We start from the raw sequence: 24,519 nt of genomic DNA, 5'->3' as shown, positions 1-24,519 counted from the left end.
GCAGGGCCCCTGGCCACACTGAAGAACGCCTTCCTGGAAGTGATGCTGCAGCCCCTGGAGGAGGTGTGGCGGGAGTAGGCAGAGGAGGCCATGTGGTGGCTACAGGCCTGGGTTTCTGGGATGCCAGTCAACCGGGGTCCCAGGCCCATTAGGGTGGCCCGAGGGGCCGTGAAAGGCACCCTGGAGCTGGAGACTGAGGGCAAGGATGGCTGGCAGTTGAGGACAACAGAGACAGCTCTCTGTCCCCTCCCTCTCCAGGTGGCCCATTCGATGCTGTCCGGGGCTGAGGCCACATTCTCATGGGCACTGAAGAGGCTCTGCAAGCCCCTGCTGGACCTGTATGACCTCATAACCAGGTAATGCAGGGTTGGGAGTGGCGCATCCGGCCTTCCTGCCACGTATCAGGCGCAATGCTGAATGCGTCGACACGCTCTGACTCACTGACTCCTCTGACTGCCCCATTTCACAGGAGAGAAAGCTGGGGTTTCTTCCTTACTCCACGGAGACCTCACGAGCATGGTCCCAGTGCAGGCAGGATTTTAGGAGCTGCTGCAGAGGGCCACAGTGGGCCAGGCGGACCCCTGCCTTCAGGAAGCTCAGTTTTACTCAGAGACAGACACGAAGCATGAGAAATCTACAGCAGGGTGTGCACCGCTCCCTGCAGAGAGCCTGAGAGTCACCTCTTAAGCAGGCCGTTCTTCTCTGTCACATTTCCTTGTTTTGTTTTGTAATTTTTTTTTTTAGATGGAGTCTCACTCTGTCTCAGTGGTGTGATCTCAGCTCATCGCAGCCTCTGCCACCTATGTTCAAGTGATTCTCCTGCCTCAGCCCTCTGAGTTGCTGGGATTACAGGTGTGTGCACTACTATACCTGGCTAATTTTTAGCATTTTTAGTAGAGACAGGGTTTTGCCACTCCAGGCTGGTGTCAAACCCCTGACCTTCAGTGATGCAACTCCTTTGGTCTTCCAAAGTGTTGGGACTACAGGCATGAGCCACCACTCCTGGCCTGTTTTGTAATCTTTTACAAACACATAAAAGCCCTTCTTTCTTGCAGGCTGTGCAGAAGATGACCACAGGCTGGGTGTGGCCCACTGCCCATCATTTACCACTACTGAGCCATACATTAGGTGGCAAATGCTAGAGAAGGGACATTGTTGAGATGGTGGGCAGAAGAACCTATGGTGTGGCTATGGCCAGCGTTGAGAAGGTACAGTTTGAGCAAGAGCCATGGGGTCAGTGTGGGAACAGAGCTGCAGGTGGGGGCACCACTGAACAGAGGCCTGGGAGAGAGATGTGCCTGGCCTGTTTTTGAGATGGAGTCTCGTACTCTGTCACCCTGGCTGGAGTGCTGTGGAGTGATCTCAGCTCACTGCAACCTCTGTCAAATTCAAGTGATTCTCCTGCCTTAGCCTCTCAAGTAGCTGGGATTACAAGCATTCATCACCATACCTGGCTAATTTTTGTGTTTTTAGTAGAGACGGGGTTTCACTATATTTGCCAGGCTGGTCTCAGAATCCTGGGCTCCAGAGACTCGGTGCTGGGATTACAGGCATGAGCCACCTTGCCTGGCCTGCATGAATAGCAAGGTGGTGGGGCTGATGTGACTGGGAGGTCCCAAGGCTGGGGTGGTGAGGGGAGGACTCTGGCTTCTGCTCTGACCTAGGAAGGATGTAACACAAATGTCTGCTCCTGCCATCTTGCAGTCAGAATGTAGGCTGAGGAAGGGAAGAGCTTCCAGGGCGGGGCGTTGGCTTGGTTGAAGAATCGCCTGTCTGGTTATTCGCCTACCTGGTGAGTGGGATCTGGTGGGAATGCCAAACAAATGGATTCAACTGGCAGTGAGGGTGTTGAAGCTGCTTCCTGCCCCCAGCTGCAGGGCCTCTGAGCTCCCTAAAAGGTAAGTGAGGCTACCTGTCCCTCCCCCTCACTGGCCCATCAACAACAGAATGTGCAATGTTCCTCTTCCCACTCCGCCCCCACCTGAGCCAAGATCTTCCTAATCATTCAGATCTCACAGGCTTGAGCCTGCTCTACATATTAAGCAAGTTCCAGTCCTCCGCTCAGCTGTAGAAACTTCCTAGACCTGTTGGTCGGGCACACTGGTTCATGCCTGTAATCTCAGCACTTTGGGCAGATCACTTGAGGTCTGGAGTTCCAGCCAGCCTGGCCAACATGGTGAAACCCTGACTCTACTAAAAATTCAAAAATTAGCCAGGCATGGCAGTGAGTGCATGTAGTTCCAGCTACTCTGGAGGCTGAGACAGGGGAATCACTTAAACCCAGGTGGCAGAGGTCACAGGTAGTCGAGATCGTACCACTATACCCGAGTTTGGGAAACAGAATGAGATTCTGTCTCAAAAACCAAAACAATTTCCTACACCTTCCAGCTCCTGTCCTTGGCATCCCCACACACAGGCCCTATGCTGCCCAAGACCCGGGGGCAGATCAGACATGACATCAGACATCTGTGTCCTCAAAATAGGGCAGCTTGTTTCTGTCCAAGCCTCAGCCATCACCTCTACTGTCAGGCCAGTGTCTGTCCTCCTCCACCTCATTATGGGATTTCCTAGAACAAGGACAGCCCCGAGAGGCAACCCAATGCTCTCCATGGCAGGGCTCTTCCTGTGGACCTGTGAGCTCCCCCTCTGCAGCCAAAAGGAGCAAGGCTCGGCTAGGCATAGTGACTTGTCCTGTGTGTTCCCTCTAGGAACTACTTAGTGGTGGTGACACTGCCACTGCTGCCTCGGGGGGGGGGGGCGGGGATGAGCCCCTGGACATGGCCTGGGTGACCAGCTACCTGGTGGTGTAGAAGCTGCTGCGGCCACTCTGAGAGGTGTCCAAGGCCAACATGCTCTCGTGTTCTACCAGCTCAGATGCCGCCTGCTGCATGATCTCTGAGAGTTTGAGTCCTGCCCCGAGCTGTGCCACCTTCCTCCCTGGGAGCCCCCTGCCCCATGGGCACAGTAGCAGACCATGCAGGGGCAGGTACTGTGGGAGCACATGGAAGCCTACAGAGGCTTGTGGCATCACAGTGCCGGGCCCAGATCTTATTGGACTTCCCAAGGTCTTATGGGACTAGAGCTGAGGCTTCACATCCTGCTTTTCTCCAGATTAGAAGGCCTGGCCCAGCAGTGCAGCCAAGGGTGGTGCTGGGATGACGAGCTCTGGGCTGCTGGGGAGCTTGCATGTGGCTCAGGTGAGTCTGCTAACCTCTGTGGACTCAGCTTCCTCCGCTGTGAAATGCAGGTAATCACGTGGCTCACTCACATGGGTAACGGGCATGTACAGTTCTTAACGCACGAGGGAGCCCCTCATGTCCATGGGCAGCCAAGGTACCCAGGCTTGACAAGGAGTGGTTTATCTTGTGTGGGACTCACAGGGAGGCCTACGGCTCCCTAGAAGCATGGGTGTAGTCAGGTCTAAGCAGCACACTGATTTTTTAGAAAACAGCCTGGTCCTGAAGTTGTGTGTGTGTCACCATGGGCTGCTCTGTGCCCTCAGTTCTGACAGCTGACCACGGCGCTGGTAGTGCCTCCCCCTTGGGATGCTGACCCTGGCCAACAGGTGTCTGGCTGTGCACCATGGATGGTGCTTTCCCACCATGGGCACGAGCACCCCCAAGGCATGGCTCAGGGGCCATGCTGGCTGGACTGGTCACACTTGCTCCTTCACAGGCCAGGTCAGCAGGACACTGCTGTCATGTTTGAGGGAGCCATTGGCCATCCACTTAAACAGTCCATGCTTTTCTCTCCGTGGCCTCCCCCACCCCCACCCCCACCAGTAGCTTCCTTGAGATTAAATGGATGACTGGTATGATTTTTTTTGAGACTAGATCTCACTCTGTTGTCATGGTTGGAGTGCAGTGGTGCGATCTCGGCTCCCTACACCCTTGACCTCCTGGGTTCAAGTGATCCTCCTGCGTCAGCCCCGCCAAGTGCTGGGATGGCTTAGCGCCACCATGCCTGGCCGATGTGTGAAATTTAAGTGCACCATTCAGTGGCTTCTAGTTTATTCAGAGCGGTGCATGCCTCACCACAATCGATTTTATAACGTTTTTATCATCCGCAGCTGCCAGCCTGCCGTGGACATCTGATGTAAACAGAGGTATGACTGTGGCCTCTGAGCCAGGCTTTGTTACTTAGCACAGCAGTTTTGTAGCGGTTCTGGGGACTCCATTCATTATTAGGGCTGAATTGGTCCATAGCCCTTCAGCTCATGTCATCCTGAAGCAGGTGAGGGATCGCTGGGCCGCTGGCTGCTGCACAAGGAGAGGGGGACTCTGGGCCTCAGGGCAGGCTAAGCTGGGGCTCTAGGCAGTGGGGTGCCCAGCAGGCATTGGGTTCCCACTGTGGTGGGTGGAGCTGGCTCCACTCACCCTGCCTTTGGGGCTGCTTCTCCCCAGACCATGCCCTGGTTGCCCGAGCCCAGCATGTGGTGACTTTCGACAGCCGGGTGTGGGACCTCAGCACCCAGTGTGGCAGCATCCTGCTGGCCCAAGACTTTGCTCACAACACATTCTCCCTGATGCTGAGTCGGACAGGCTCGGGGCTTACCGCCCTGATTGTGGAGGTGAACCACGTGACCCTCATCTTCTACCCCAGCCTGCAGGTGAGGAGGAGAGGCCCGAGCTTCCCCCGGAGACCTGTGCCTGTGGCAGGTTGCCTGGGGAGATGGCCCTTTCAAACTTGTCCCCTGGCTGTGGGTCAGCCCTCCTGCCTACCCTCTCTGGTCCACAGGCCTACAGGCTGTACAACTCCTCGCTGCCAGGGGAGAGCTGTCCAGACCTCCAGCCACTTCTTGCCATGAAAAGGAGGGACGTCCCCAGGATGGAGCTGGCCAGTGAGGATGGGGTCTCCATCTCCTGTGACGTGCCCACCGGCCTCTGCAGCCTGACTCTGGGCCTGTGGCACCACGGTGAGTCTGGGCCCTGGCGGGGTCGGCCCCACCACCGAGATTCTTTTCGGGATGCACCATTCTCAGCTTCCAGTGTGACAGGTCCCCGGGCTGTAGGCAGCTACTGTGGTTGAGATGATGGCACTGAAGTCCAGGACTTTCTGTCCCCACCCCTGGGATATGTGGCTCCAAGGTGGATTGGCCTTTCTGGGGTCCCTCTGCCAAGGAACATAAAGGGTGGACCTGGATTCTGGCCACTCGAGCTGAGACCATGGGGAGGGGACGGGGGCGGGGGGAGACACATGCTGTCCTTAGACCCTGTGCTTTCTCTCCTGCCTTTGATGAGGGTATGGAGCCAGAGCCCTGCTCTGGGAGACTGGGGTGGAGGTGGCAGGATTCTACCACTTCTCAGTGTGCCTCAGGTTTGTTTCTCATACAGGTCCCCAGGGGGAGGATCATGGGCTCTCAGGACCTCCTCAGCTTCCCTCCTCCCCACAGGCATATCCGCTGGCCTTCTGGGCACCAATGACAATAAAGCAGGCAATGAGTTGATGTTGCCGGACAGCTCTGTGGCCTGCAGTGTGGAGGAGCTCAGCCTGGCCTGGCAGGTGAGCAGGTGCACCTGCCCTTCCTCCCTCTGGGTGAGGCTCTTGAGGGCTGCTGGCTGCAGAGTCCCAGGAGAGGCAGGTGCCCTGCTTGCTCTGCAGAGGTCTTTGCAGACCCAGGGTTGGGGGAGTCTCCTGCTGAGGCCGATGTAGGTGGGGGAGCCACATGGTCCAGCGGGAGGCCTACATCTTGTGTCTGTCCCGCCAGGTGGATGGTGACTGTAGGGCCGCCGAGATGACTCAGCCAACCTGCCCAGGACAGAGCTCCACCTGTCCACCTGCCCGGCCTTCTTCCAGGGCCCCGGCTCCAGCTTGGGGAACTGCTTCTGGGTGGTGAGTGTGAGCCTGGGACACAGAAAGCCCCTTCCCCAGTCTACCCTGGGGAGTGGCATGGGGGAGCTCCAGCTTGCCTGCACTCTGGGGACTGCCTACATCCACCTGTATGCCTGCAGCTTCATGTCCCTGACCCCTCCTCCACAGTGCGGTAAGCTGCCTGGCTGGCACTCTGCAACCCCCCCCACCGTCTGCCTTCCAGCCAGAGGGAAAACCCATGTCTCTCTCTTGCCAGGGAGGACAAATAATTGGCATTCAAGGAGCTAAGAGTAGAAACAAAACATTTGCAGCCTGACACAGCTTGGATGTGTGTCCCCTCCAAATCTCATGTTTCTTAGAGGGGGTACCTCCCTCATGGATGGCTTAGCACCCTCTGTTTGGTGAAGCATGACTTCTTGCTCTATTACTTCCCATAAGAGCAGTTTGTTTATAAAGAGCCTGGCCCCTCTTCTCTCTCTTTGCACCCTCTGCTGTTTCTGCCATGATCATAAGCTTCCCGAGGCCTCACCAGAAGCCAAGCAGATGCTGGAGCTGTGCTTCTACAGCCTGTAGAACTGTGAGTTAATTAATTATATCTTTTATTTATGAACTGTCCAGGCTGGAGTGTAGAGGCACAATTTTGCCTCATGTCAACTTCCCCCTCCCAGGTTCAAGCAACACTCCTACCTCAGCCTCCCAAAAATACAGTCAGGTATTTTTGTAGAGATGGTGTTTTGCCGTGTTGGCCAGGCTGGTCATGACTTCCTGACCTCTGGTGATCCACCTGCCTCGGCCTCCCAAAGTGCTGGGATGACAGGTGTGAGCCACCATGACCAGCCTCACTAGGAATTTGAATGTACACTCCCATTTAGAGAAAATGCTCAGCCCCTGTTTTTCCTCTGCTCTCATAGTGCAAAAATCATCAACACAGAAGATGACTTCTGTGGACAAATGTGTGGGGGTTTGTCCCCACTACCAGGGTGGACCTCTAATTCAGTTCTAACAGTAGCTACCTTGAGATTCTCTAGCCCATGCTGCATATGATTGCTACAGCCAAAGCCCCACTAAAAGGGAGAGAGAGAGGTCAGTATCAACAAGAGGAGTGGAAAATCTGACAAAGGGAGGATGAAATGAGAGGATCCAACACGTCTCAAAGAAATTCCAGGCCGGCTGTGGTGGCTCATCCCTGTAATCCTAGCACTTGGAAGGCCAAGATGAGTGGATCACCTAAGGTCAGGAGTTTGAGACCAACCTGGCCAACATGGTGAAAACCCATCTCTACTAAAAATACAAAAATTAGCCAGGAATGGTGGTATGTGCCTTTAATTCCAGCTACTTGGGAGGCTGAGGCAGAAGAAATGCTTGAACCCAGAAGGTGGAGGTGACAGTGAGCCAAGATCTTGCCTCTGCACTCCAGGCTGGTGACAGAATGAGAGTCTCTCAATAAAAATTCCAGAATGAAAATAGAGACAGGACCCAGGACCCTTTAGAGTCAGGAGGCACAATCCCCAATGCAATAAATCCATCCATACCTAGACCCATCCAAACACAATTGCAGAAAAGACAAAGAAGAGGTCCTAAAAGCTACTGAGGAGGGTGGAAAGAAGGAAGAACATGTTGACAATTGCTTTCCCACTCGCAGCAACAGAAGACAGTGGAGTAAGAGAAAGCAAGCATGAGGTTAGAGATGATCCCCAGCTCAACTATTACTGAATGAAATAACCTCTCAGCACCGATCTGTCTAGAGATCTCTTTACCACAAATGGACACTTTCTCAAGGGACACATGCCCATGTTCATTTACGTACGTCTGTGTCTGCTCTCCTGCTACAGTGGCAGAGTATCTGCAAGGGAGACCACATCTTTGCTCTCTGAAAGACTCAATTAGGAAGATGGAAAGACAAGCTACAGGTTGGGAAAAAACCAATTGGTGGTTTACAAACCACCAATCAGACCAAGGACTCATCTATCTCCAGAGACTCATCTCCAGAATGCATAAAGAACTCAAAGCTCAAAAGTAGGCCAGGTACAGTGGCTTACGCTCGTATTTCTAGCACTCTTGGAGGCTGAGGTGAGATGGCTTGAACCCGGGAGGTCAAGGCTACAGTGAGCCATGATTGCACTCCTGCACTCCTGGCTGCATGACAGAGTGAGGCCTTGTCTCACAAAACAAAACCTCCAAAGTAAAAAATGGGAAATAATGCATGAACAATATTTTCACTTCCAATCATAGAGAAACAAAGTAGTGCTACACACCTGAGCTCCGGTGAGTTCCGGCACGGGTTGGTGAGTTGCAGGGACTCTGCAGCATAAAGCATTAGTTGAACATTCAAATGGCCAGGTTGTTATTTCGGCATCCACTGATGAGTGCATTATAAAAAGCACTGTCCTAGTGCCCAAAAGGTGGTGGCTGATAAGAAAAAAGTGAGGCTCAGGGGCAGGAATCAAGGTCATGGCCTACCAACCAGATCCTCTCGGGAAGCAGCATTCGACTCATGAAGTGCCAAGACAGGAGATGGTGTCGCTCCGGTGGAAGCTCGGACAATCTGGAATCAAGCAGAAGCACTCATTGTTCTGACCGTGTCAATACAAAACCGTCAGCTACTACAGCGATGAACAGAACATCTGGGACGACAGGCAACTCAGAAGATTTACAGCCACAGGGTAACAATGGAGTCTTATCTGCAGTTAAGGTCCTCTGTATTCCTGTTAGGGTTTATGTATTTTTTTGAGACAGAGTCTTGCTCTCTCACTCAGGCTGAAGTGCAGTGGAGCAATCTCAGCTCACTGCAACCTTCTCCTCCCGGGTTCCAGCAATTCTCCTACCTCAGCCTCCTGAGGAGCTGGGATTACAGCCATGTGCCACCACGTCCCGCTAATTTTTTTGTGTTTTTAGTGGAGACGGGGTTGCACCATGTTGGCCAGGATGGTCTCAAACGTCGGACCTCATGATCCATCTGCCTTGGCCTCCCAATGTGCTGGGATTACAGGTGGGAGCCACCATGTCTGGCCAGCTTTACTTGTTTTAAATCAAGGGCTAAATTATTCCCCTCTCTTGGACACCAGTGAAGTATTTAAGAAAAGCACTCACCAATTACAGTTAACATTTGAAGGACAAATTTAAAGGTGGTTATAAGTTACAAAATAAAGGCGTCTTATGAACTCTCATAAGAAAAAAAGAATATTAAGACACTTTTTGCTATCTTTTTGGGATACGGTCTTGCTCTGTCCTCCAGGCTGGAGTACAGTGGTGCAGCCTCCCAAGTAGTTGGGATTACAGGCGTCCACCACCATGTTTTTGTCTTTTTAGTAGAGACGGGGTTTCACCATGTTGGCCAGGCTGGTCTCAAACTTCTGAGCTCATGTGATCCTTCCACCTGTCACCTGACCAGAGAAATTAAGACATTCTCAGATAAACAAAAGCTGAGACAGTTCATTACATTGGGACCTGTCGTGCAAGAAATGCTAAAGGGAGTTCTTCAAGTCAAAACAAAAAGATGCTAGGTGGACATTTGAAGCCACATATAAAGACCTGTATTATTGAAATTTTGATTCACATCTCTGATTTTAATTATTTTACTGGATTTAAAAGAGGCGTAACCATAAGCCTATGTTAAATATGTAATTTATTTTAAAAAATTAGGCATGGTGGCGTGCACCTGTAGTTTCGGCTATGGAGGATCACTTCAGCCCAGGGGCTTCAGGTTACAATGAGCTATGACAGTGACACTGCACTCCAGCCTGGGTGACAGAGTGAGACCCTCTCTCTAAAATATAGATATACTTTGTAATGAAAACATAGGACGGGGTAGAGCTGTCGAGGAGTTGAATATTTGGTATGTCATTGAACTTACTAGTTTAAAATCAATTGCCATATCTTCAGGATGTATTACGTAATCCTCATGGTAATTACAAAGAAAATATCTATAGAATGTACACAAAAGGAAGTAAGAAGGGATTCTAAGTGTATCACGCAAAAAAAAAAAAAAATTAAACACAAAGGCAGGCAGAAGGAAGGAAATGAGAAAGAAAACAACCATAAGCCATGCAGAAAACAATCCACAGAGTGGCACCTAAAAGCCCCGTAAATGGTGTGCTGGAGTCCTCCCAGAACAACTGCTCACCTTAGTCCCTGGCTGTGGGCCTCATGGCACAGTCACCCACCAGGCTATTGAGTTTCATCAGATGATAATCTTTAAAAGTGCAAATTATTTCCACAATCTAAAGACAGTAAGAGACTTACACATAGGATGACAAAAAAGATACTCCATGGAAATGGTAACTGAGAAAAGGAGGGAGGAGCTAGATTAATCTCAGACTAAGTAGACTTAAGGTCAGAAGCTGTTGGGAGAGATAACAACAGTCCATTCACCAAAAAGATGCAACAGTTATAAAGGTATGTGCAACGCACCTCAGAGCTCCTAAATATATGACTCAAACACTGACAGAATGAAAGAAGAAACAGTTCTATGAAACTTGTAGGAAACTTCAACACCTCGCTTTTTTTTTTTTTTTCTCCAGAGAGAATCTTGATTTCCCAGGCTGGAGTGCAGCTGCAACCTCCTGAATTCAAGTGATTCTCGTGCCTCAGCCTCAGAGTAGCTGGGATTACAGGTGTATGCTACCATGCCCAGCTATTTTTAGTAGAGACAGGGATTCACCACATTGGCCAGGCTGATCTTGAACTCCTGACCTCAAGCGATCCACCCACCTTGGCCTCCCAAAGTGCTGGGATTACAGGCATGAGCCTCTGTGCCTGGCCCAATAATTGACTTTCAATAATGGATACAACACCCAGACAGAGGATAAAGAAGGAAACAGAGAGCTTGAATGATACTACAGACAAATTGGACCTACCAGACACACACAGATGAGTTCACCCAAGAGCAGAATACACATTCTTCAAAGTACATGTGGAACGTTCTCTGGGAAAGGTCATACATTAGGCCTGAAAGCAAGATTTAATACATTTTAAAGAACTGAATTCATAACGGCAGAATGAAAACTGGAATATTCACAAATCTATGGGAACTCGACAACAACTATGAATCAAAGAAAAGGAAAATTATAAAGTATTTTGAGACAAAACAATGTATCAAATCTGTGGGATGCAGCAAAAGCAGTGCTATGAGGGAAATTTATAGCTGTACATGCTTACATTAAAAAAAAAAAAAAAAAAAAAAAAAAAAAAAGCTGGCTCTAGGTAGTGGCTCACATCTGTAATCCCAGCACTCTGGGAGGCCGAGACAGTCAGATAACCTGATGTCAGGAGTTCAAGACCAGCCTGGCTAACATGGGCACCCCATCTTTACTAAAATCATAAAATTAGCCAGGGGTGGTGGCAAGCACCGGTAATCTCAGCTACTTGGGAGGCTGAGGCAGGAAAATCATTTGAACCCATGAGGAGGAGGTTGCAGTGAGCCAAGATTGTACCACTACACTCCAGCTTGGGAGAGACAGCTAGACTCCATTTCCCCCCACCCCCACCCCCACACACAAAAGCAGCAGTAGCCAGGCATAGTGACACTGTTCTATAATCCCATCTACTTGGAAGGCTGAGGCCAGGAGATTGCTTGAACCCAGGAGTTTGAGACTAACTCAGCAAGTGGCAAGACCCTCTCTCAAATAAAAGAAAAAGGAAAAAGCTCTCAAACCGCAATCCTAACTTTGTACCTTCAGTTTTTAGGAAGAGAAGAACAGCCTAAACCCAAAGTAGGACAAGGAAGGAAATACTTAAGGTTAGAACAGAAATAAATGAAATAGAAGATGAATCAGTGACCAAAAACTTGACAAGAAAGTACAAGAACAGATGGCTTCATGGGTGACTTGTACCAAACATTTACAGAATCAATACCAATCCTGCTCATCATCTTCCAAATTACGGAGGAAAGAATACCTCCAAACTCATTCTGTGAGGCCAGCATTACTGATACCAAAGACAGACAAAGCAGAAGAAGAAAACACACCACAATTCCTGATCAATACAGATGCAAAAGTGCTCAAGAAATTACTAATGCGAATTCAACAGCATCATAGAAAGATTACATAACATGATCAAATAAGATGTATTCCTGGAATGGAAAGGTGGTTACCATATAAACATTAGGGTAAGATACCACATTAACAGAATGAAGGAAAGAAAACACATGATAATTTGTTTCAATTAGTACAGGAAAAGCAGTTAATGAAGTTTATATCCTTTCATGATTAAAAACATACTGACTAGAAATTAAAACAACCTCAACCTAATAAAAGTCATATGAACAACCTCCAGCTAGTATCATTCTCAATGATTAGAGACAAAGTTTTCCAAGAGGAGAAATAAAAATAGTGATGCCTGCTTTCATAATACTGGAAATCCTAGCCAGAGCTACTAAGAAAGAAAGAAAAAAGAAAAGGCATCAAAACTGGAAAGGAAGAAGTGAAATTTTCTCTGTTAACAAATGACATGAACTTCTTTGTAGAAAATCCTGAAGGCTGCACAAAATAAACTGTTAGAACTAATAATTTGTTCAAGATTCAGAATTATGAAATCAACACACAGGAGTCAGTTGCATTTCTACACACTAACAGTCGATGATCCAAGAAGGAAATTAAGAAAACAGTTCCTGCTGGCTTGGTTGTGGAAGCCTAGTCCCAGCTACTTGGGAGGCTGAGGTAGGAAAATCCCTTGAGCCTGGGAGGTCAATTCTGTCAGTTTTTATAACGATTATGCCTGTGAATAGCCAACGTACCCTAGCCTGGGCAACATAGTGAGATACTATCTTAAAAAAAAAAAAAGTCAGTTTACAATAGCATCAAAAAGAATAAAACAGGAATAAACTCAAGCAGGAGGCAAAGACTTTGGAAGGATTTTGAGTTCCAGAGACCGGTTGTGTAACAAATGTAAAGGCATCTCATACTTATGTATTATAAGGCTTAGTTTCTTTAAGATGTCAATATGACTCAAAGTGATCTACAGGTTTAGTTTAATTGCTCTCAAAATCTCAGTGACTTCTTTTCTTCAATTATAGAAAAATCCATCCTTATAAATTGTGTAAAGTTTATATACAATTTCAAGAGATCCCAAATGGCCAAAGCAATCTTGAAAAAGTAACAAAGTTGGAAGTCTTTTATTTCTCAATTTCAAAATGTATTATTAAAAGCTACAGTGGGCTGGGCATGGTGGCTCAAGCCTGTAATCCCAGTACTTTGGGAGGCCAAGGTGGGCAGATCACAAGATCAAGCGATCAAGACCATCCTGGCCAAGATGATGAAACCTCATCTCTACTAAAAATACAAAAATTAGCCAGGTGTGGTGGCACACGCCTGTGGTCCCAGCTACTCAGGAGGCTGAGGCAGAAGAATCCCTGGAACCCAGGAGGCAGAGGTTGCAGTGAGCCGAGATTGCGCCACTGCACTCCAGCCTGGTGACAGAGCAAGACTCACTCTCAGAAAAAGAAAAAGAAAGCAAGCAAGTTACAGTGGTCAAAAGTGTGGTATGACAGTAAAGACATACAGAGAGACCAGTGGAATGGAATACAGAGTGCAAAAGAAAACCCTTACACATATGGTCAAATGAGTTCAATAAAGATGCCAAGATTTTTCAATCAGGGAAGGAATAGTCTTTCAACAAATGGTGTGGGAAAACTAGATATCCACATGCAAAAGAATGAAATTAAAGCCTTACCTTATATCATGTTAAAAAAAAAAAAAAAAAAAAAAAAAAAAAAAAAAAAAAAAAAAAAAAAACCTCAATAATGAATCAAAGACCCAAGTGTAAGATCTGAAGCTGTACAATTCTTGCTTTTTTGAGACAGAGTCTCACTCTGACACTGAGGCTGGAGTGCAGTGGCGTGATCTTGGCTAACTGCAACCTCTGGCTCCCGGGTTCAAGCGGTTCTCTGCCTCAGCCTGCCAAGTAGCTGGGATTACAGGTGCCCATCACCACACCTAGATAATTTTTGTATTTTTAATAGAGACAGGGCATCTTGGTCAGGCTGGTCTTGAACACCTGACCTCATGATTCACCCCCTTTGGCCTCCCAATGTGCTGGGATTATAGGTGGGAGCCACTGTTCCCAGCTGACAACTCTTAAAACATAGAAGGAGAGCTTCCTTTGGCAATGATTTCTTGCATATGACACCAAAGGCCCAAACAACAAAAGGAAAAGTATACAAATTGGATTGCTTCAAAGAATACTATTAACAGAGTAAAAAGGCAACCTGCAGAATGATAGGACAGAGGTGCAAATTACGTGTGACTGAGTTCCCATCTAGAATAGATAAATCACTCTCACAATGCAACAACAAAACCCAACTAAGGCAGTTCAAAGATGCGCAAAGGATGTGAATAGACAGTCCACCAAATAAGAGATGCAAATGGCCATTCGGCACATAAAAAGATGCTCACCATTACTATTAGGGAAACAAACCAAAACCATGGGGAGAGGCTGGGCATGGTGGCTCACGCCTGTAATCCCAGCACTCTGAAAGGCTGACATGGGCAGATCACTTGAGGTCAGGAGTTTGAGACAAGCCTGGCAGACATAGTAACACCACGTCTCTACTAAAAATAGAAAAATTAGCTGGGTGTGGTGCCATGTGCCTGAAGTCCCAGATGCTTAGGAGGCTGAGGCAGGAGAATTTCTTGAACCTGGGCGGTGGAGGTTGCAGTGAGCCAAGATTGCACCACTGCACTGTAGCCTGGGTGACAGAGCGAGACTCCACCTCAAAAAAAGAAACATAAGAAGACCTACATGGAGAGGCCACCTCAGACTCATTAAGATTACCATAATCCATACAGAAAATAAAGTGTTAGCGAGGATGCTGAGTGGTTGGCAGCCTTGCGTACTCTTACTGGGAGTTTAAAATGGAGCTGTAGCTATGGAAAACAGTGTTTAAACTTTTCATCAAAAAGTTAAAAACAGGCCAGGCATGGTGGCACACACTTGTAATCCCAGCATGTTGCGAGGCCGGGGCAGGAGGCTAGGAGTTGAGGCCAGGAGCTCAAGACCAGTCTGGCCAACATGGTGAAACTCATCTCTACTAAAAACACGAAAACTCACCAGGCGTGGTGGTGTAGGCCTGTAATCCCAGCTACTCGGGAGGCTGAGGGGTAAGAATCACTTGAACCCAGGAGGCAGAGGTTGCAGAGAGCCAAGATTGCACCACTGCATTCCACCCTGGGTGACAGAGTGAGAGACTGTCTCAAAACAGAGGATTACCATATAATCCAGCATTTCCACTTCTAGGTATGTACCCCCTGCAATTCAAAGGGCTACACACATTTATACACTGATGTTCATAGCAGCGTTGTTGAGAGCAAATTCTGACATGTGTGAGAAATCATATTGTTTGCTGAGAAATCCTATTGAGATCAGCAGCAAGAAATATCAAGTCAGCCCCCCAAAGCGGAAAACTGCTCAAAGCATGATAAAACAGCATCCAATGGCCGGGCGCGGTGGCTCAAGCCTGTAATCCCAGCGCTTTGGGAGGCCGAGGCGGGTGGATCACGAGGTCGAGAGATCGAGACCAACCATGGTCAACATGGTGAAACCCCGTCTCTACTAAAAATACAAAAAATTAGCTGGGCATGGTGGTGCGTGCCTATAATACCAGCTACTCAGGAGGCTGAGGCAGGAGAATTGCCTGAACCCAGGAGGCGGAGGTTGCGGTGAGCCGAGATCACGCCATTGCACTCCAGCCTGGGTAACAAGAGCGAAACTCCGTCTCAAAAAAAAAAAAAAAAGCATCCAATATAATTATGTCTCATGCCAGATGAATGAGTTCTTTGAACACAGAATGTGTGACCCTTTCCTTTGTTCCCTCGTAAAAAGCATTTTCTAGTTCATCTTTAACCTATAGTAAACACACACTAGCTGCCTGGTTAGTTTACCTTTAACCAATGAAAGAACACAGAGTATCTGCTTGTAAAACTTGTCACTGGAAAGTCAAGAATAAATACATAGGTCAGAGTCTGGTCTGGACTCTCAGCTGGAAATGCTGTGAAACCCCTGGTGCTCCACTCTGAACCCACCTTTTGCTATCTCTGTGTCTGTTTCTTAATTCCTTCAGTGCCACATGACTGGAGGTCTCCAAGGCTGAGCTGGCCTCAGCACAGCGTTATTCATAGGAGCTGCAAGATAGCAGCAACGCAAGTGCCCACCAACGGATAAACAAATGTGCTCTCTCCATACAGTCAAACATTATTCAGCCTTAAAAAGGAAGGAAATTCTGATGCATGCTAGCACACAGATGAACCTTGAGGATGTTATGCAAAGTGAAATAAGCCAGTCACAAAAAGAGAAATACTGTATGATTCCACTTATGGGAAGGATCTAGAGTAATCAGATTCACAGAGACAGAAAGTAGAGTGGTGGCAGCCAGAAGCTGGGAGAGCCAGTAATGGCTTATTGAATGGGGACAGAGTTTCAGTTCAGTTCAGGATTTAGTGAGTTTCAGAGTTTGGATGCACAAAAATATGAATGTACTTACACCGGTGTACTTTAAATGGTTGTGGTAGATTTTTTTGTGTTTTACCACATTGAAAATTTTTGACATTGGAAATGTGTATTTATTGAGCACCTCCATGCTGGGCATGATGATAGGATTATGGACACTGTAGTTATAAAAAACACTCTTAGGGAGGTACAATTCTAAGTGTAAACACTAGCACAGACAGACAATAATAGATACAGACCTACAGGACTCAGATAGTAGACTTATTAGACAGAGATCATAGATTTCAGCAGGGAACCAGAAATTATTAAAATTACTAATCACTAAATTTATAGTTTAGTAGTTTAGGCAATCAGCTAATTTACTAATTACTGAAAATTACATACTGAAAAAGAACCAGAATGTAGTAGAAAGAGATGGCAGAAAAGGCCACCTAAAGCTCATCTTTTAGACATTGCTCTTAGCAAATGAGGGATAGAAGGGCACTTCCTGGCCAGGCGTGGTGGCTCATGCCTGTAGTCCCAGCCTCTCAGGAGGCTGAGGCAGGGGAGCCACTTGAACCCAGCAGGCAGAGGTTGCAGGGAGCTGATACTGTGCCACTGCACTCCAGCCTGGGCAACAGAGCGAGACTCCATCTCAAAAAAAATAAATAGCAGGATGCGATGGCTCACACCGGTAATCTCAGCACTTTGGGAAGCCAAGGCGGGTGGATCACTTGAGGACAAGAGTTGGAAACCAGCCTGGCCATACCCTGTCTCTAATAAAGATAGAAAAATTAGCTGGGTGTGGTGGCAGGCATCTGTAATCTCAGCTGCTCAGGAGGCTGAGGCAGAATTGCCTGATCCCAGAGACAGAGGTTGCAGTGAGCCACTGCACTCCAGCCTGGGTGACAGGGTGAGACTCCATCTCAAAAAAATTAAATTAATCCCATCTTTTAAACAGTTCTCCTAGTAGATGAGGGATACAAGAGCGCTTCCTTACCGTGGTAGCTCTGAGTGTCGAGTCTGTGCCCTTGACCACCACACCTAATGGGGAAACAGTAGAGCAGCCTCCACTGCCAGCTGTACTGAAGATCCCACCCACACAGTGAGAGTTCCCTTTAGCCTGCACTTTGGGTTGCATGCATCCCGAGCTCTCAATGCATCATGTGCTAAGCTTCCACCCTCCCCTGGGCTGGGAAGTATGTCTTGGTCTTCTTTCTCCAGGGTGCTGGTGGCAGAGGCTGACATGGAGTGAGTACTCCATAGACGCTTGTTCAGTTTCCTAGGAACTCAGCAAGCTGGGCCTAACACCACTGCCTGCAAAGGCCTGGCAGGTGTAGGGACTCATCGACCCCTGCCCGCTGCTCTTAAAGAAAGAGGAGAGAAAAATGGGTGGGAGTGGATGGAGAGTTGTGCTTTTAGTAATGAGGGCCAGGAGCTGTAACAGGGGCCCCAACATAACTGATCTCAGGAAACAGCAGGGGCCCCTCTCCTCTGGGGCCCATCACCTGGCCTTACTTCTCTTCTCACTTCTTTTCAGATTGAGATTTCATCTAAGCCAGCACTAGGCTGCCAAAGACTTCAAACTCCTTCACCTTCTACTCTTAATTCCAGCTCCTTGACAAGGGCAAGATTCTTGCCTGGGACAGAATAACCAGCATGGAATGCCAGGAAACTCAAAATCACACGTTCTTCAAATGCAGGGAAGAAGGGCTGTTTGCCATTGTGCTCAAAATACATCTGAGGACATGAAACTCTCCCACCGGCCTGGGTAATTCTCCCCTTTCCACTGTAATCCAAGAGACAGCATGGCCAGCGAGTCTCAGCGCTGCAGAGAGAGCTCTACCGGCTCCTGTTCATGCCCAAGGTATTTATTAACTTATTCAACAGCCATGTGGGAAGCACTGCTTCAGAACGCTGACTGTGCTCAGGGGGACACAAAGTCAGGTTCTCAGCTGCCTGGTCCTGGCTTTCCCTGCCTGACCCAGGGGTCTCCTGAGGCAGGAGCTTTTATGAGGGGAACTGATAGCTCTTCAGAAGCCTGATAGAGAACTGCAATCTGGGGTAGACACACAAGGACTGAAGGCTTTCAAGGGCCTCTGTTTTGGTAGGGGCACCTGTGAACTAAGGCTCCCAGGCTAGAGCATTCAAAGGTTTTCTACTTTCTTTTGGAACATAACTTTTCCTTTGAGTTTTCAACTGAAGAATAAACCTACCAGAATCCAAGAATGTGTATCTGGATTGCTGGGGCTGATCAACTCAGGAGATGGGGAGATGTGGGCATTTATGTAATCTTCTCACCGATAGGGGTAGCCCTCTTTAGGCTGAGCATTTGGTAGTAGATTGCAGGGTCCAGATTCCAGAGCAAAGGGCCAGGTGTCAGCCACAGGGACTGAGGCAAGCTGAAGGCCAGATGCCAGACGTGGCTGTCCCTGGCCTCCACACCCATGAATCCCTGGTGCACAGCAGGTGCTAGATGAAGTTCAGAAGAAAGAACTCCAGGGTAAATGGGAATGAGCAGGTTGGTCCTTCACATTCCCATTCTGGAGGAAAGAGAAGGGAGGGTGGCTGGGATCTGAGTGTTTGCTGTGGTTACAGCCTGAAGACCCCGGAGCCCAGGCACTGCTCCAAGTGCCTTGAAAGATGTTTGATCTTAAGCCTTACAATAGTCCAAGGAGGAATGGATGATCTCCTTAATGAGGGAAGAAACGAAGGCTCAGAGAGTTGAGGGGAATCCCCAAAGTTAATATAACCTACAAATGGCCAGGACGGTGCTGATGCAGGCCTGTCTGCCTCCCAATGCTGTCCAAGCTCAATCACACCCCCACCACTTCTGCTCTTGTAGTAATAGCCTTACGCCACATATTCTACCAGTTACTTTAAGAAAGAAAGTCAAGTAAACTTTAGCCATATCCCAAGCCATAATAGGTAGCTCCTGTTCAAAATACCCTGTAAATCAGGTCATGCAAGATCAGAAATGCACTCACAACTGTCACAGGTGCTGTGCTGGCCACTGTTTTGGGGAACTCAGCCTAGGAATATGAGTAAAGTGATAACTCACAAAGAAAAGCAAATCACTGGCGTGCAGGGGGCCCTGAGCAATTCAGAGTCAGATACAACTAGGGTGTGCAGCCACCTGACCTGCTGGTTTCCCAATATGCTTAGTGGATCCATGATGTGAGGTCCACAAAGGAAATGCAGAAGCCTTCCCTTCCTGCCTCCCACACTCTGTGGGTCAAGTATTTACCAAAAACACAGCAGTGGACTGGACACCAGCAGAGATACAAAGAGGGAAAAGCAGTTTTCCCTTCACAAGGCAGGTTGGACAACATCAATATTTTAGGAGGTACGGGCGGAGTGTGTGTGCATGTCCAGAATTAAAAGACAAACAGATGGGAGAGGGAATTATTCCAGCAGAAAGACAAATAAATATTCATATCGACAATGTACACTGAATTGCAGCCTAGACAACACAGCAAGTCTCTGTCTCTACAAAAAATTTAAAAATTAGCCAGGCATGGTGGCACATGCCTGTAGAGTCAGCTACCCAGGAGGCTGAGGTGGGAGGATCACTTCAGCCCAGGAGTTTAAAATTACAATAATGTGTGGTCACATCGCTGCACCAGCCTGGGCATCAGAGCAAGGCCGTATCTCTCAAACAAAACAAGATAAGACATTTACATAAAAATCAATGTATGAAAATCCCAAATAATATATTAGCAAATAAACCCCATTGGGGCTTTTTAAAAAACTTACCTAAACCAAGAGAAACTTGTACAGTGTGAAAAGGATGGCTCAAAATTAAACATCTTCCCATTTCATTTATATGAGTATGTTGAAAATCATAATCACCATAGATGTTCAAAAGGCATTTGACTACAAAATTTATAAAAGAAACTTATCAGATTAGAAAGAAGGATACTTCCTTAAATTACACACAATAAAAAAAATTACAACCAGATACACTCCCATCAAGGCAAAGCCCAGCATCATTTGTAAGGGATGGAAGCAATAGAAGCTTCCATCAACCTTTGGAACGAAAGAATGCTCTCTGTTACCACTATTATTTTGGAGGCCTGAGCTGACGCAACCAGGCAAGGAGCAAAGTAAGACATTAAAGAAAAAAGCAGAAGGTGAAATAGTTATATTTACTCTGAAAAGTAAATATAACTACTTAAGAAAATAAGAGAGGACAGAAACAGATATAAAAACATTTCATGCTCATGGTCAGGAGGAATCGATATTGTGAAAATGGCCATACTGCCCAAAATAATTTACATAGTCAATGCTATCCCCATAAGCTACCAATGACTTTCTTCACAGAATTGGAAAATAAACACCTTAAGCTTTATACGGAACCAAAAGAGAACCTACATAGCCAAGACAATCCTAAGCACACAATTATGGAGACATCATACTACCTGACTTCAAACTGTACTACAGGGCCACAGTAATAAAAACACCGTGGTACTGGTACCAATATAGACCAACGGGACAGAACAGAGGCCTCGAAAGTAACACCACACAGCTACAACTGTCTGATCTTTGACAAACCTGACAAAAACAAGCCATGGGGAAAGGATACCCTAGGTAACAAATGGTGTTGGAAAAACTGGCTAGCCATATGCAGAAAGCTGAAACTGGATCCCTTCCTTGCACCTTATATAAAAATCAACTCCGGATGGATTCAAGATTTAAACATAAGACCTAACACCGTAGAAAACCTAGGCAGTACCGTTCTGGACATAAGCATAGGCAAGGACTTCATGACTAAAACAGCAAAAGCAATGGCAACAGAAGCCAAAACAGACAAATGAGATCTAAACTTAAGAACTTCTGCACAGCAAAAGAAATTAGCATTAGAGTGAACTGGCAACCAAAAGAATGGGCAAAAAATTTTGTGACAGAGATGAAGAGACACTTTTCAAAAGAAGACATTCATGCAGCCAACAAACATGAAAAAAAAAGCTCATCATCACTGATAACTAGAGAAATGCATATCAAAACCACTTTGAGGTACCATCCCATGCCAATTAGAATGGCAATCATTAAAAAATCTGGAGACAACAGATGCTGGAGACAATGTGGAGAAACAGGAATGCTTTTACACTGCTGTTGAGAGTGTAAATTGTTCAACCATTGTGGAAGACAGTGTGGTGATTCCTTCAGGATCTAGACATAGGAATATTGTTGGACCCAGGAATCCCATTATTAGATATGTACCCAAAGGATTATAACACTTTCAATTAAAAAGACACGTGTACACGTCTGTTTACTGTGGCGCTGTTTACAATAGCAAAGACTTTGAACTAACCCAAATGCCCATCATAGATAGACTGGACAAGGAAAAATATGTCATATATACACCATGGAATACTGTGAAGCCATAAAAAATAACTTCATGTCCTTTACTGGAACATGGATGAAGCTGAAAACCATCATTCTCAGCAAACTGACACAAGAACAGAAAACCCAGCATTGCATGTTCTCACTCATAAGTGGGTGTTGAATAATGAGAACACACAGACACAGGTTGGGTAACATCACACACTGGGGCCCAGGGGCTGAGGGGCTAGGGGAGGAATAGCAGGGTGTGGGCGAATTGGGGAGGGATAGCATTAGGAGAAATACCTAATGTAGAGGACGGGGCAATGGAGGAAGTAACAACCACCATGGCATGTGTATACCTATGGAACAAGCCGACATGATCTCCACATGTATTGTAGAACTTACAATAATTTTTTCTAAAATGTAAGTGGATGGTGAATAATGAGACCACATAGACACAGGGAGGGGAACATCACACACTGGGGCTTGTGGGTGGTGGGGGAGGGGTGGGGAGGAACAGGCAGGGGTGGGGGGATTGGGAAGGGATAACACGAGAAATACCTAGTGTAGTTGATGGGAGGATCTGATGCAGCAAAGCACCAAGACGTGTGGATACCTATGTAACAAACCTGCACGTTCTGCACATGTACCCCGGAAATTAAAGTGTAATAATAGTATTTCTTTCTCTTCTACCTTCGTGGAGAAGTTTTCTTGGTTGGGGGGAGATTTCGTTTTCAAGTATGTGTCTCTAACACCTCCCAGTCTCAGTGAGAATGTTAAACATATATACATATATATGCATATGTATATGTATATATATATTTATATATGTATATAAACATCTTCTAAGTTAATACTTTATCTCTTCATCTGTATTAGTCCAATTTGCATTGCTGTAATAAAGGGATACCTGAGGCTGGGTAATTTATAGGGAAATGAGGGTGATTAGACTCATGGTTGTGCAGACTGTCCAAGAAGCATGGCACCAGCATCTGCTTCTTGTGAGACCTCAGGGAGCTTACAACCATGGCAGAAGGCAAAGGGGAGCTGGCACCTAACATAGTGAGAGAGGAAGGAAGAGAGAGACGGGGGCAGTATCACACTGTAACAACCAGATCTCAGTGAGTGAAGGGAGGAGGAATTCAGCCATTACCGTGAGGAGGGCACCAAGCCATTCATGAAGAATCTTCCCGATGAGCCAACACCTCCCTCCCAGCAGGCCCTACCTCCAACACTGGGGATCACATTTCAACATGAGATTTGAAGGGCCCAAACGTTCTAACGATATCACCATCTCTGTTACTACTGTATCTACACAGATAATGAGGGGTTCTGTTAGACTTCATTACATCTTAATTCTGCTGCCCATATCAGATAAACAATGGTAGGCTGGTAATGAGGAATCAGAAGTAGAGGCCAAAAGTGGTTTTACTCAAATGGCCATAGCATCATTTTAAATGTTTGGAAAAATTCAATTTCTTGGGTTAGTGCACTGATTAGTGGGAAATGCCCAGTGCTTGCAGTTGGAAGAATGTGGATCTGAACTCCGTTCCACCACTGACTCTCTCTGTGAGTCTTACCAGTCTCTTAATTTCACCCTGAAGCCCAATCTCCTCATCTGAAAACGTCTCTTGTTTCTTCTAGGGTAACTGAGAGACCAGATGAAATATTACAGATGTGCTTTGCGTGATGAACACTTGTACCCTAGTGTTTTCTTAGTATTCACTAACCTTGCCATCTAAAGGGACTGTGACATTTACCAGCTAGTTTCCAAAGGGGCTTACTCCTAAAGGAAAGGAAAACTGATCTTTCCATTTCCAGTTCATCTGTCCATTCTTCTACTCCTTTAAACTTCTTCATAAAGACTTTCTTGCCTTTCAGCATTATATTCTATCTTTAATAACATAGGACATGGTGCTCACAGTTTTGCACATTTAATTTGTTCTGCATTGGGGGTTATGGTTCCTAAGGGGGATGCCCTATCAAGTTACCCTGTCTTTTCAGCTAAAGAATTCAAGGTGTTTATAAACTGAGGAAATACAACGACTTCAAGTGGAAAATAAAATGAGGAATAACTGCATACTACAAGATAGCAGTGCAATTTAGAGCTAGAACAGGCCTAGTGTGTTCTAAATCTAGCATCAACACATTTTATGTTATACATATGGATTTTAAGTAAAAAACCAAGCTTTCTGTTGTGATTTATTTATTTAGGTTTCTCTCTAATTTGGTTGAGGTCTCTCTTTAAAGGAGACCAGAAGCCAGCCCATCTCCAGGAGAGCCCTGGCCAGGAGGAAAGGAAGGCTCTGGGGTGTCAGTCAGGTAAGGCACAAGGAGGAGGCAACACCAAAACACAGGAACAGAAGAAATCTCTAACTTACCCATCCTGGAGAAGGTCGGGGAGCGTCTGGAGCCCGAGGGGCAGTCTGAAGGCCGTGAGGAACCAGAGAGCAGAGGGAGGGCCTGAAGCTTTCCTCTCGGGCTTTCACGTGAGGGTGTGGCTTTGCTGATTTAAGAGAACACGTGGAGCTGGGCTTATTTACAGGGCTCTGGTGTCGACCATTAGGTTTTATCATGACCAGTAGCTGTGTGATGGGTGGGTTCTGACTCAGCGGGATGAAGAACGAATGGGCCACATCACGACCACTCAGGGAGGGGGAGGGTTACCCAGATCGGAGGGGATACAGTGAGACTGGGCTTCAGACAACTTAGGTCAGGTCTGAAAATGGATGTTGAGGCAGCAACAATTAAACACATTCATGGCAGCTTTCCCCGAAACCTGGCTTTTAAATCATTTATATTACACATGAACAAAAACTAAACTGAAAATATTTGGAAATAACCCCTTTGGTTTGCACTAATAAGCGGGAATCAAGTTTCTAGGTTGTCCTATTTTAAGTCAAATGACAATGTTAAGTTCTCCTACTCGTAGGTTCTCCTATTATAAGAAAAATGACAATG

General features: G+C 46.9%; 3 long non-coding RNA genes across 8 annotated transcripts in view; 2 read left to right on the top strand and 1 right to left on the bottom strand.

Annotated features, from left to right (window-relative positions):
* The window catches only part of LOC141585471 (uncharacterized), a 32,909-nt gene extending 8,867 nt beyond the window's left edge, over window positions 1–24,042 (bottom strand). Inside the window, exons 1-3 of one of the 4 annotated variants that reach the window (XR_012519017.1) lie at window positions 23,940–24,042; window positions 10,668–10,758; window positions 8,067–8,356 (exon numbers count right to left, since the gene is read on the bottom strand). This is a non-coding gene — a long non-coding RNA (uncharacterized LOC141585471). Of the gene's footprint in view, window positions 1–8,066; window positions 8,357–10,667; window positions 11,242–23,939 lie in introns of those variants that run through there. The other 3 variants (XR_012519019.1, XR_012519016.1, XR_012519018.1) reach the window with 3 other exon arrangements.
* On the top strand, window positions 271–2,972 carry LOC141585470 (uncharacterized). Its single transcript, XR_012519015.1, has 4 exons — window positions 271–356; window positions 745–852; window positions 1,056–1,208; window positions 1,705–2,972. It is a non-coding gene; the product is annotated as an uncharacterized LOC141585470 (long non-coding RNA).
* LOC141585473 (uncharacterized) lies at window positions 4,824–18,459 on the top strand. Of its 3 annotated transcripts, XR_012519023.1 has the most exons (4): window positions 4,824–4,915; window positions 5,708–5,832; window positions 6,325–6,388; window positions 7,454–8,073. It is a non-coding gene; the product is annotated as an uncharacterized LOC141585473 (long non-coding RNA). The 3 variants fall into 3 exon arrangements; XR_012519022.1 differs by lacking the exons at window positions 6,325–6,388; window positions 7,454–8,073 and adding an exon at window positions 17,771–18,459; XR_012519021.1 differs by lacking the exons at window positions 4,824–4,915; window positions 5,708–5,832; window positions 6,325–6,388; window positions 7,454–8,073 and adding exons at window positions 8,279–8,474; window positions 17,771–18,459.
* Window positions 24,043–24,519: the final 477 nt, after the last annotated feature.

Source organism: Saimiri boliviensis, chromosome 8, assembly GCF_048565385.1.
Source record: "Saimiri boliviensis isolate mSaiBol1 chromosome 8, mSaiBol1.pri, whole genome shotgun sequence".
NCBI lineage: Eukaryota > Metazoa > Chordata > Mammalia > Primates > Cebidae > Saimiri > Saimiri boliviensis.
The sequence above is the reverse complement of the archived record's forward strand: the minus strand, read 5'-3'. Positions and strand labels throughout refer to the sequence as shown.